The sequence below is a fragment of the Canis aureus genome, chromosome 4 (assembly GCF_053574225.1).
Source record: "Canis aureus isolate CA01 chromosome 4, VMU_Caureus_v.1.0, whole genome shotgun sequence".
Classification (NCBI taxonomy): domain Eukaryota; kingdom Metazoa; phylum Chordata; class Mammalia; order Carnivora; family Canidae; genus Canis; species Canis aureus.
Genome location: NC_135614.1, coordinates 69,812,260 through 69,823,907, shown reverse-complemented (window position 1 = coordinate 69,823,907; position 11,648 = coordinate 69,812,260). Strand labels below are relative to the sequence as shown.

General features: G+C 38.7%; 1 long non-coding RNA gene across 1 annotated transcript; it reads right to left on the bottom strand.

Annotated features, from left to right (window-relative positions):
• Positions 1–5,049: 5,049 nt before the first annotated feature.
• On the bottom strand, positions 5,050–11,164 carry LOC144312938 (uncharacterized). The gene is made up of 2 exons (XR_013378594.1): positions 10,612–11,164; positions 5,050–5,659 (listed from the first exon to the last, which is right to left on the bottom strand). It is a non-coding gene; the product is annotated as an uncharacterized LOC144312938 (long non-coding RNA).
• Between the last annotated feature and the right edge of the window lie 484 nt (positions 11,165–11,648).

Genomic DNA, 11,648 nt, shown 5'->3' with positions numbered 1-11,648 from the left:
TTCCACTCTGAGCAAAATGGCAAGCCATTCTAGTATCAAGCCAAGATGTGACATAGTCTGACCTGAAAGTATGCCTGTAACTACAACTGCTGTACTGAAATAGTTTTAAGAGAACAAGAATAGAAATAGAAAGGCCATTTAGGATCATGTCATTCGATCCTCACCACCACCCTGTGCAGTAGATACTACTATAAAACCCACCTTAGATGAAGAAACTGAGCTGCAAGAAAATTACATAACTTACTTAATGTCACACAGCCAACAAATAGTATAGAGGGCCATAATTTGGAGTTGTGTATATGGTCCTCTCCATGCACTGAATAAATTTTAATTTTCCTAATGTCCTAATATCTGGATGCCTTTTTTCCATATTGGTGACTGAAGTCATTAAAGCAGAGGCTGAAGATGGTGTTAGATATTTAGTTTCTGTTAAGCAGATTGATAAAAAACTCTTTCACAATACCCTACTGAGAATTACCACATATTGCTAAGTCTAGACTTTGAAAGGCTAGACTGTACCACATCTACATCCGCCCCATTACCTACTAAATTGGTCAACAAGGTTTGTTTAAGTGCCAGGGCATAAGGTGTTAGTGCAGAGCTGTTGCCTCAAAGCGTCACTCATAAGTTTATGGTACAGATCATACCCAAATGAAGTCCAAATAAGCAGTGCAACTGATACTTGCCCCAGAAGAAGTATGCTTTTCCGGGCAAGTTTCTGAAATTACCACTCATGTCAGGGCATGAGAAGGATGGTACCAGATTAACAGAGGGCACAGGGATCCCTGGGTGGCGCAGTGGTTTAGTGCCTGCCTTTGGCCCAGGGCGCGATCCTGGAGACCCAGGATCGAATCCCACATCGGGCTCCCGGTGCATGGAGCCTGCTTCTCCCTCTGCCTGTGTCTCTGCCTCTCTCTCTCTCTCTCTCTCTCTCTCTCTGTGTGTGACTATCATAAATAAATAAAAATTAAAAAAAAAAAACAGAGGGCACAATCTCACACATGTGCTATAGGACTTAAAATCAGGCCTTCTGACTGTGAAATGGAAGTCTTAATCATACTGGCTTCTGTATCACGTTGGTCAGGCATCTTGGACCAAAACACAGAAGGCTGCCACTGGAAATCCATGGGCTTAACAGCAGAGTCGCTCCTTTGTAATTCTCCCAAGTGCTCTGGACATGTCGGGTTCTCAAGGCATTTTTTAAAACAAATTTAGGTGTAAGTCCTAATTTTTTTTTTAAATAAGTAAAAGTGATGAAATTTACATAGCTTAAAACTAAATGTTTTAACCATTTGTAAGTACATAGTTCTGTGACATTAAGTACATTCACATTACTGTGCAAGTCATGATAAATCCATCTCCAGAACTTTTTTCATCTTCCCAAACTGAAATTATATACCCATTAAATATTAACTCCTCATTCTCCCTTCCCCCAGTGCCTGTAAACTACTTACTTTGTGGTTTTTTTTTTAATTGGACTAATATGGGTACCTCATAAAAGTGGAATCCTACAGTACTTGTTCTTTTGTGACTAGCTTATTTTACTTAAGAATAATCTCCTTAAGGTTCATCTATGTTATACCATGTGTCAGATCATCCTTTCTTTTTAAGGCTGAATAATATTATACTATCTGTATATATGAGATTTTGTTTATTCATTCACCCATTGATGGACGTTTGGGTTGCTTCCTATCTTTTGTCTATTGTGAATAGTACCACTATAAATGTGGGTATGCAAACAGCTCTTTGGGACATTGCTTTCAATTCTTTTGTGTAAGCCCAGAATTCGGATTGGTGGATCAAAGGTTAATTCAATTTATAATTTTTTGAGGAACTGATGTATGGTTTTCCATAGTAGCTTTACCCTTTTATATCCCCTCCAATGACTTACATGTGTTCCAGTTTCTCTACATACTTGCCAATATTTTCAAGTTGTTTCCTTCATTCCTAGTTTGCTGAGTGTTTCTATCATGAAAGGGTATTGAATTTTTCAAATGCTTTTTCTGCACCAATTGAAATAATTTGTTTTTTATACTCCATTCTATTAATGTGATGTATTACAAATGTTGAACCACAGACTTTGCTTTTTACTAACTATTGGCTTTGAGCAAATTTCTTATCCTAATTTTAATTTCCTTATTTGTTTTTTTAATTTATTTTATTTTTTTATTTTTTTTAATTTCCTTATTTGTAAAATGGATCTAATATTAATGCCTACCTTGATTGAGAATATTAAATAAATAAGGCAAATATAGCACTTAGTACAAGACCTGAAACATTCATGTTGAAAAATGGTAGCTCTCACCACCACCATCATCATCTGATATTTTTCACTAAAGTCACTAAAGTAGACAATAAATTTATTCAAAGCAGACACACAGTGAAGAGCATAAGTAGACTTGTTAAAATTTTTTTAAGAATTATTCTACCCTTAACACACCCTGGATAAAAGTCAAACTAGATAAACAAATGATTTATACCTAACCCTTTCCCCAGAGTCTGGACAGGTCAGCCAATAGCTAAAAGAACAGATACTATTTTGGTGTCCCTGTTATTTAGTTCCAAATCTTATACCTTGACTTCTCACAGAGGAAGCTTGGGTCTCTGCTGCCCAGTCATGAAGGCAGGATGAAAAGAAAGATACTAATAAGGAAGGAAGCAAAGGAGGAAAGTTCAAATAAGGCTTAGCAATGAGGGAGGAAGGGGAGAGCTAGGGAGAAACAGGAGAGTAATCTAGTTGCCCACGTATCCTACTGTTGTCACCAGTCACCTGAGAGAGAAAGCCTCAACACCTACCATTCATGCCAAATTCCTACCACCTCCAACATATCCAGTATCCAACCTTCTCTTACTCTCTGATGGTTTTCCCTAGCTCAACTCTTCTCTCTCTTGCCTGGGGTGAGGACAAAGGATGCAGAAAATAGGAGGTAGGTCAGTCTGGCAGAGAGGTTAAACTATTGGCTAAAATTCAAGAGTGTCTTAAGATTATTTGTGATTATAATTCTTCCTACTCAGTATCATAGTGACAGAAACTAGGCTCTTACAAGAAGAGTTAGGTTTTCATAGAAATTTTTTCAGACTAGGCCTAATAGCTCCCAGACCAGCTAGTTGTATCCACTTCATTATTGTATATGATGCATCTTACTCATCTCTCCACCACCTCTTTCGAGTCTTTCAATTTTCATTCAACAATTATTGACTGGCAATGGAGTGGTGACCATCTCAAGTCTGTGCTGTCATAGAATTCACGTTCCTGTACAGGCACTAAGATAATAAATAACCATACAAATATAAAATGTAATAAGAAGGTTGTGATGTGTTCCACAAAGAAAGATAAAACAGGAGATATTTGAGTAGATAGATCTAAGCAAAGTGAGGAGCTTGCCACACAATCTTAGGGTGTGGAGTCCTTGGATAGAGCACAGTGATAATCTCACACTTCTTTCAAAATAATTCTGAAGAAGGGTGCTTTTACTGCAATTTCAAAAAATCTGATTATTTTCTTGACCATTGTGCAAACCAAGGAACATAGTACATTTTTTTTCTTATCATCTTCCAGAATGGCAAAGGTCAGATTTTGATAAGGGTCTCATGGCAGGAGAATCTTCTTAAGCATCTAGCCCATGATCTCTTTACTCCCTGTAATGATGTAACACAATTTCTTAATTAAAACATGCTTCATTTGTTGACAGCCAAACTCCCTGGTCAGATTACCAGTCACAGCTCAGGTCCAGTAAAGTTCCTGGATCATCTGCAAGCTCGTGTTTTCCTTTAGCTGAGTAGTTTTAAATTCAGTTATTTAATAGCCAGTCCCACATAGTTACAGGGAAAATTGAACCCTCAGCTGGGTAATTACTTAGCCATGGTATGAAATCAGAGAGGTAAAAGTAATGCTGGGAAATCAGAATCCATGATACCAAGCCTTAAGAGGAAGATAAAATAGGGAGGCACAGTTTCCAGGAAGTTGTAATTGTCATGTGACAGACTGTGGTCAATTCATCCACATGGTGAAGGCTTTTCAAGGGAACTTGCAAATAAACATTAATAAGGAAACAGTAATAAGATTAACTCCTAGAATAGCCTTTCCCTCCCCTACATGATATATTTTGAAATCTGTGAAGCTGTCTCTCTGTTTCCTCTGCAAAATGAGGGGGAATTTCCTCTTCCCTGAAGTTCTTCAAGTGTCTCAGCAAGCTCTAGAAAAATGGATGGACTTGCCTAATTAAAGAATGGCTGAAAAGCACTTTGAAAATCCCATCATCAAAGGAGCCATTTAAGTGAAAGGATCATTAGATTACATATTTATCTCAAGTAAGATGAAAAGGATAATGATGGGAAGTGATACAGTAGTTAATGAGGAAGGCTGTGCATGATTCCTTTCTCCCAATCATAGTTACTGTCAACAAGCACATTCAGATCATTGCCTGAAAGGAGATCCTGAGCAGCTCTACATCTGTAAGCCAAGTCTCTCTCTCTCTTAATGTTCTTTTATAAGAGGTTAAAATAAATCTCACCTACAGAGCAGAATTGCATCAGGAGAGGTAACAATAATGGGTATCACTTTCTGAGGACTGAGCTAAGTATTTTCTATCTGTAATTAATTTACAACAACTCTTTATTAGTGACTATCCACAGCTATCAGTCTTGGAACCAGAACTCAGACCCAGCTCTCACTCCATAGTCTGTTCCCCCAAACTTTGTACTACATTTTTCCCTGAGTTCTCACTTCATTTTTCAGTTTTTTTTTATTTTCTCCCCTTTATAACTTTCTGTTTGTATTTACAAACCAGGAATAAGGAATAGGGCATCCTCTGGATAGACATTCCTTTTTGGTGTTATTTGAAATGCTCTAAAGCATTCTAGAGAATGCTTTGTACATCATGCATTGCTCTTCTAACATGTTTAGCTTCAGAATTCAATAATACATATCCTATTGTGTTACAAAGATAATACATTTTCCTTTGGGGCAAAGTGTTAGACACTTTCATTGCTATGAAAAAATTAAAAGCTATTAAAACCAATACTGAGAAGAAATTAAAAACAAGTAAATTTTTAAAAAAGATTTTATTTACTTATTTATGAGAGACATAGAGAGAGAGAGGCAGAGACAGAGGCAGAGGGAGAAGCAGGCTCCATGCAGGGAGTCCAATGTGCAACTGGATCCCGGGACTGCGGGATCATGCCCTGAGCCAAAGGCAGATGCTCAACCACTGAGCCACCCAGGCATCCCCAAAACAAGTAAATTTTTGACAAAGTATCTTCATAACTGTCAGGAATTTTCTGTGTATGTGTCCTTCTGTGCCCAATCAATCCATCAGCACTTTCTTCATCTAATACGTAGGCACTTGCCTAACCTTTTTCATTTTGTGGTCTGGGCACATGGTCAGCATTATCTGGGAGTCCAAATGGATGACTTCCTATATTGTAGTCTCCAAATTTATCCAATTCCAAATTATTCTTCTACTATCCTTAGAAGATAGAATTTCCACTTCTTTCTTTGAGCTCAGTTCTTATCTTCATGAAATTCCTCTGCAGGTTCATTCAGAAGCATTAGGACCAATTAATCCTAGGCAGAAGTCAAACTGGGTGGAACCCAGCAGAGATCAGGGCAGCATGGAAGAGAACCAGAACTGGTGTGTCCTCCATGGAGTTAACATTACTGTATTAGAGAGACAGGTGATAAACACAACAAACATGCAAAATATGTATTATATGGCATGATATGTACTCTATTAGTTTGCCAGGGCTGCCATAAAAATCTACTACAGCTAGCTGGCTTAGAACAACAGAAACTCATTCTCTCATAATCCGGAGTCTAGAAGTCTGAAATCAAAGTGCTGGCAGGTCCATGCTCCCTCTAGAACTCTGGGTAGAATCCTTCCCTGCCTGTTTCTAACTTCTGGTGGTGAATGTCAATACTTGACTTCCTTGGCTTATAGTCGTGTTGCTCCAATCTTTGCCTCTGTCATCACTTAGCATTCTCTCTGTCTCTGTCTTCCTATAATGTTTTCCTCTTCTTATAAAGACACAAGTCATATTGGGTTACAGGCTTCCCTAATGACTTCATCTTAACTCGATTAAATGGACAAAGACACTATTCTAAATAAGGTCACATTCATAGGCATAAGGGGTTAGCACATTCAGTAGATGTGTTTTGGAACACAATTCAACCAAAACAGATGCTATGAGAAAAATGAAGCAGGAAGGCTCAATATGATGTATATGTAGGTGGAGAACAGGGGTCAGATACAGTATTACATAGAGTAGCCTAAGTAAGTCTCACTGAAAGGAAATATTTGCATAAAGACCTGAAGATGAAGGGGCCAGACTGTGGATGGTTGGACAAGAACATATGCAAAGGTTCTGTGGAATATACCAGACATGTTCAAAGAACACTAAGGAGGCCAGTGTGGCTGGAGAAGAATGAACAAGGGGTGATGTGGTAGGAGATGAGTTCTGAAAAGTAAATAAAGGAGGCAGATGATATATAGACTTTGGTTTTTGTCCCAAGTGATACAGGAATTCCCTGGAAGATTTTGATCAGAAGATAACATGATCTGACTTATATCTTAACAAGACTCTATGGCCACTGTTGGAAATAGACCATAGGGGAGCAGGGTAGAGTAGAAGCAAGGTTCCAGCTTAAAAGGCTATTGAAATAATCCTGGTGAGAGATGATGGTGGATTGACAGTGAAGATGATGAGAAGTGGTTAGTTTCTGTATACTTTTTGAAGGTGGAACTAACAAAATTTGCTGACAGACTGGTCATGGGGTATGAAAGAAAGAGAGACATCAAAGATGACACAAGATATTTGGCTCTAGTAATTAAAAGAAGACAGTTGCCCATAACTTAGATATGTGGAATATGAAAATAACTGGTGCTGGAGGGAAAATCAAGAGCTCAACGAACATACTAAGTTTCAGATGTGTGTTTCAGATACATCTGAACTATATGGAAATTTCCAGTGAGTAGTTGACCATATGAGCCTATACAAGTGAGAATAAACCTCCCCTGCTCCACATCTCACCTGGGCAGGTGTTACCGCAAAACTGATCTGTTGTAGTGTGAGCAGAAAACTGAACAAAAAGCTAAGTGGTTCGAGAAAATATCCAGAGGAAAAATGGAGGAATTAGTGTTTTCTCATGACACAAGAATTTATTCATTTATTCAATGTATAGGTATTCATTATAAAGTTTGGCAATTTTTATAACTGTTCATTGTGAGAATTTCCGAAGGGTGAGAGACCAAATTTACAGACCTACCATAAAAGATTTTGCATTGTTATTAGAATAAGACTCCTCTATCTTATAAGATAAAAATATCTGGGCTAGTCTGAAGCAGACTAGCCCAAATATTCACAGAGAAGGAAGAATGTGTGGTTCTTCAGTAGGTGGTGGCAGGAGGCTCATCTTTATCCCCTCTAAGGAAAAGGACTACCATGGGCTTTGGGAGGGAAAAATCCACAAAGCACCCACAACAGGCCCCATGTGGGACCAGTCCCAGTTTGGGACAGTGTAGTGTGTTCTCTCCAACTTTGCCTGGAGTAGCTCTCTCAACAAGAGAAGATGCATCTACCAACACATGCTTTCCAACAAGACCAACTGTTCTCCAAGGCATCAATAGCACTGGTGATCATATGCCTCATTCTGTCAGGAAATGGGATAGGAAATGGCTAGAAGTATATGTGTGTGGGTATGTGAGGTAGAGCTGAAATTCAAGCACTTACCCCAGATTTTACTCCATCCTTAGACTGTTTTTCCTCCAGGTTGATGATCTAAGATACTTCAATAGAATGGCATCATGACCTTGAGGTCCAAAGTTGGGATCTAGAGATTTTCAATCATGGCCTCTGTTCCTTTTCTCACCATTCAACCTCCAGTCCCACATGAGAAACATAGCAAAGCCATTCAGTGTGGGCATAGATATATTCTAGAACACATCTGGGTCATTAAAAGATGCAGTGAAGCTTTAAGGGGCTTTAGGAAATATAAAATATTATACAGATCTTAATTAACTTCTCCACACCACAGATTAATGGAAGGTTTTTACTTCTTTAAAGCAGTCATAGAATCAGTCCATAAAAAGGTCACTAATGAATTTATAGAGTAGGAATAGGGGGGCAAATAGGTTAGTGACTTGCTCAAAATCTTAGACTTTATTACCTGTGGAAATGAGGGTAGAATCCAAGACTCTCTTGACTTCTCAACCACTTTCTCATACTCAACTCGATACTTCACTATAAACATTATGGCTGCCAATATCTATACTAGTTGGCATACTTACAGCATTAACTTATAGCTCTCAAAAGAGCTTCAGTTGTCCTCTCACAATCCAGGCAAATTAAGATCTTGTAAGATCTTAAAAATATTTCTAAACACTTTGAAAGGTAGTCTGATATAATGAAATGGCCACAAATCTTGAAGTCAGGCAGTTGTCTATGAATCCAGACTATCACTCACTACCTCTGTGACTTAGTTTCTAGCAGCCTCTGTCTCCTCATCTATAAAATGAAGATAATGATACTCATACCAAAGACTTGTTTCAATGATTAATTGTGATGCTATATTTAAGAGCTTAATAAGCACAGAATAAGGGATAACTGCTGAATAATAATGATTATTATTTTCAAAGGAAAGCTGCCAAATAAAGTGCATTTGTACCGACAAAGAAGTAAGATGCAGTCATGAACTACAAGGTAAATACTTAAAAAAAAAAAAAAGAAAAAAGAAAAAAAAAAACCCCGGGGGATCCCTGGGTGGCTCCGCGGTTTAGCGCCTGCCTTTGGCCCAGGGCGTGACCCTGGAGTCCCGGGATCAAGTCCCGTGTCCGGCTCCCGGCATGGAGGTTTCTTCTCCCTCTTCCTGTGTCTCTGCCTCTCTCTCTCTCTCTCTCTCTCTCACTCTCTCTCTCTATCATAAATAAATAAATAAATCTTAAAAAAAAAAAAAAAAACAAAAAAACCTCCTTACAAATAGGTAAGTAACTATGATGGTGAATGAGTAACCAGAGCCCACTGTGACTGAATCAGTCGGTAGAACCAGGGATATTACTGAATCTGGAACCTTTTCTTATTTTGATGTCTATCTTTAGCGCATAGTACCAAGACTTTGGAAAATTTATCATTAGCAACAATAAATTAGGAGGAAGAGGAAGAGGAAAGAGAGAAAAAGGAAGAGAATAGGAAGTAGTACAATGTACATAGTATATAGAGACATATGTGTGCCTCAGAACTACTTGTCCAAAAATAAGCCTTTTGAAATGGAGAAGGAAATATAGACACATGGTCTTGGTAGTGCTCATAAAATCACCCACTGGAAAAAAAAAATCACCCATTGATCTTCTCACCCCTGCAGAAAAAATGTCCCTTGCATGCAGGAGGATCTTAGGGGGATATAGGAGGATACTAGAGAATACTGAGGCCAGACACGAGCCCTCCTTATTCCACCTATGGGAAAACTGACGCGAAGGATGACCTCCCACCTCCATTATGTCCGAGCTGGGAGTAGCCAAAGAGCAAATCTGACTCTTTACATTCAGTGCTTTACATACATCATTTGACAGAAATAGACTTTCCAAAGCTCATCATCATTATTTCCAAATAAATAGAGACACTAATGGCAAGAGGCCACTTGGGCAGTGGTTTCCTTCCAGCTTCTTGTGGAAGCTTCCTTTTTTTTCCAGTTAATGGTCCTTCCAGCCAAGGGGAAATCTAGGATTTGCCCTGACAGACTGTGATCTCCCTCAAGTATGTGATACTGTTTTCCTCTGCAGTGGCACAGTTGGCCTTGTTAATGAGGCCCAAGGGGCAGAGTTCGTGTTTGCCAATGCCTCTCTCGCCCTGGTTGCTGATTACAGCCAGGCATCCGAGCTTTAGAGAGTTTATTACCATATGTTCCATTTCCCTTTTTAGCACTGTTTGGGCTCTGTGTTCAGAGACACGGTACTTCCTACAGTTGGGCTGCAACAGTTTTTAGAAGATGACTAGAGCTATAACAAGAACACGCAGCCTTGTCGAACACACAGTCTGGAAGAGAACATTCTCGCTCTCACGAAGACCTCTGTTTCAGCACACAATTACATATACATGTTAAAAGACTCTATCAGCTAGCCTAGGGCAGCAGAGTCCTTCTTGCTGTACTAAACTTTCCTCTTGCTTAGCCTCAATGATATTAAGGAAACCTATCAGGGTTTGGATGGAAGGAAATCTCAGGCATAATGTTTCCTTGTAGCTGGAGAAACAAAATAGAGTCTGCAAATTAACTTCTTGTTTGTTTTTCCTGGAGATGATTTTCCAGTAGGGTTGACATAAGGAAAGCATTTCTCCTACAAAATCCCATGCTCTGATTGTGAAGGAAAGGCTTATAGAATTAAAATCCTGAAAGTGATGTCCCTTAAAGCACCAATGCTTTCATTTATAGTCTGTTTTAGGAAATGTTTTACAAGTGTAATTTGTGTTTATATTTAAACCCTGGCCACCCCCACATATAATTTGATCAAACTTACTGAAAAGGACTCATGTAGCAATATTTATACCACAGGCAGAAAAAGGCTACAGACACTTATAAATATTAACTTGCCAGTGTAGAAATACAATTAAATCATGTCTTACATATTTTTCGTCCTCCAAAACTCTTAATAGATTTCTTGGCAGTTTATGGTCATGATTCCTGAAGGAAAATTTCGAAGTTGCCCAGGTTTCCTTAGTAACAGAATCAGGTATAAATTGTGTTCCTATAGTTCCAAACATCTGTATCCAAGCAACATATTAAAGTGCACTGCCGACCAATGTATGTATAGTTTGCAGGTAAGCTTGACTTTACAGAGAGAGGTTAAGAGGCAGGAAAAAGAAAGGCATAAAAAGCAAAAGAAGCAAATAAAATCACAAGGAAAAGCAGTACTGTTTTTCAGTTTTTAAAAAAATTCTCAGGTAATCTGCCCCCAAAAAAGGGCTGGTCAGGGTATTATTGAAGAAATCACTAATTTCTCAAGGAGTTCATAGTTTGGGATAAAATGGGATATACTTTACTAGATTCTTCTATAGCTGACCATTCTTGTCTGAAAGATAACTCAAGAAAGCTTTCTGGTTGTCCTCAAAAGGCCCTATTCCTTGGTAAGGAGAGACTCCTAGAGGCCCAAAGAATTGACCAAGAGTAGGAAACTCTTCAGCCAGGATTCTAAGAGTAGAATGTTAACTGTTCTAAAAGGGCCTGTGGTATTCCAGAACTCAGACTTACTTGTATTCTTAGCACAATCCTTCTTATTCCAATGGATCCAGGAACTTAAGGCATACACTGGCAATTCTGCCTAGAATTCCATATTCACTTGAAATGAAACTCTTCAAGACCCATAAATTCTAGACTCTAAAATTAAGGACACATATCAGTTCTCTGCCCTTGGGAAATGTTTGTTTCTTTCTTTAAGCCTTAGCTGCCTCATCTTCAAAATGGGAATAAAATAGAAGAGGGAGAAAGTGGAATTACTGTTTAGTGGGTACAAAGTTTTAGTTTGGGATCATGAAAAAATTCTGGAGATGGAAGGTTGCACAACAATGTCCACGTACTTAATACTACTTAAAAATGTTTAAAAAAGGGCAGCCCCGGTGGCGCAGTGGTTTAGCGCTGCCTGCAACCTTGGGTGTGATCCTGG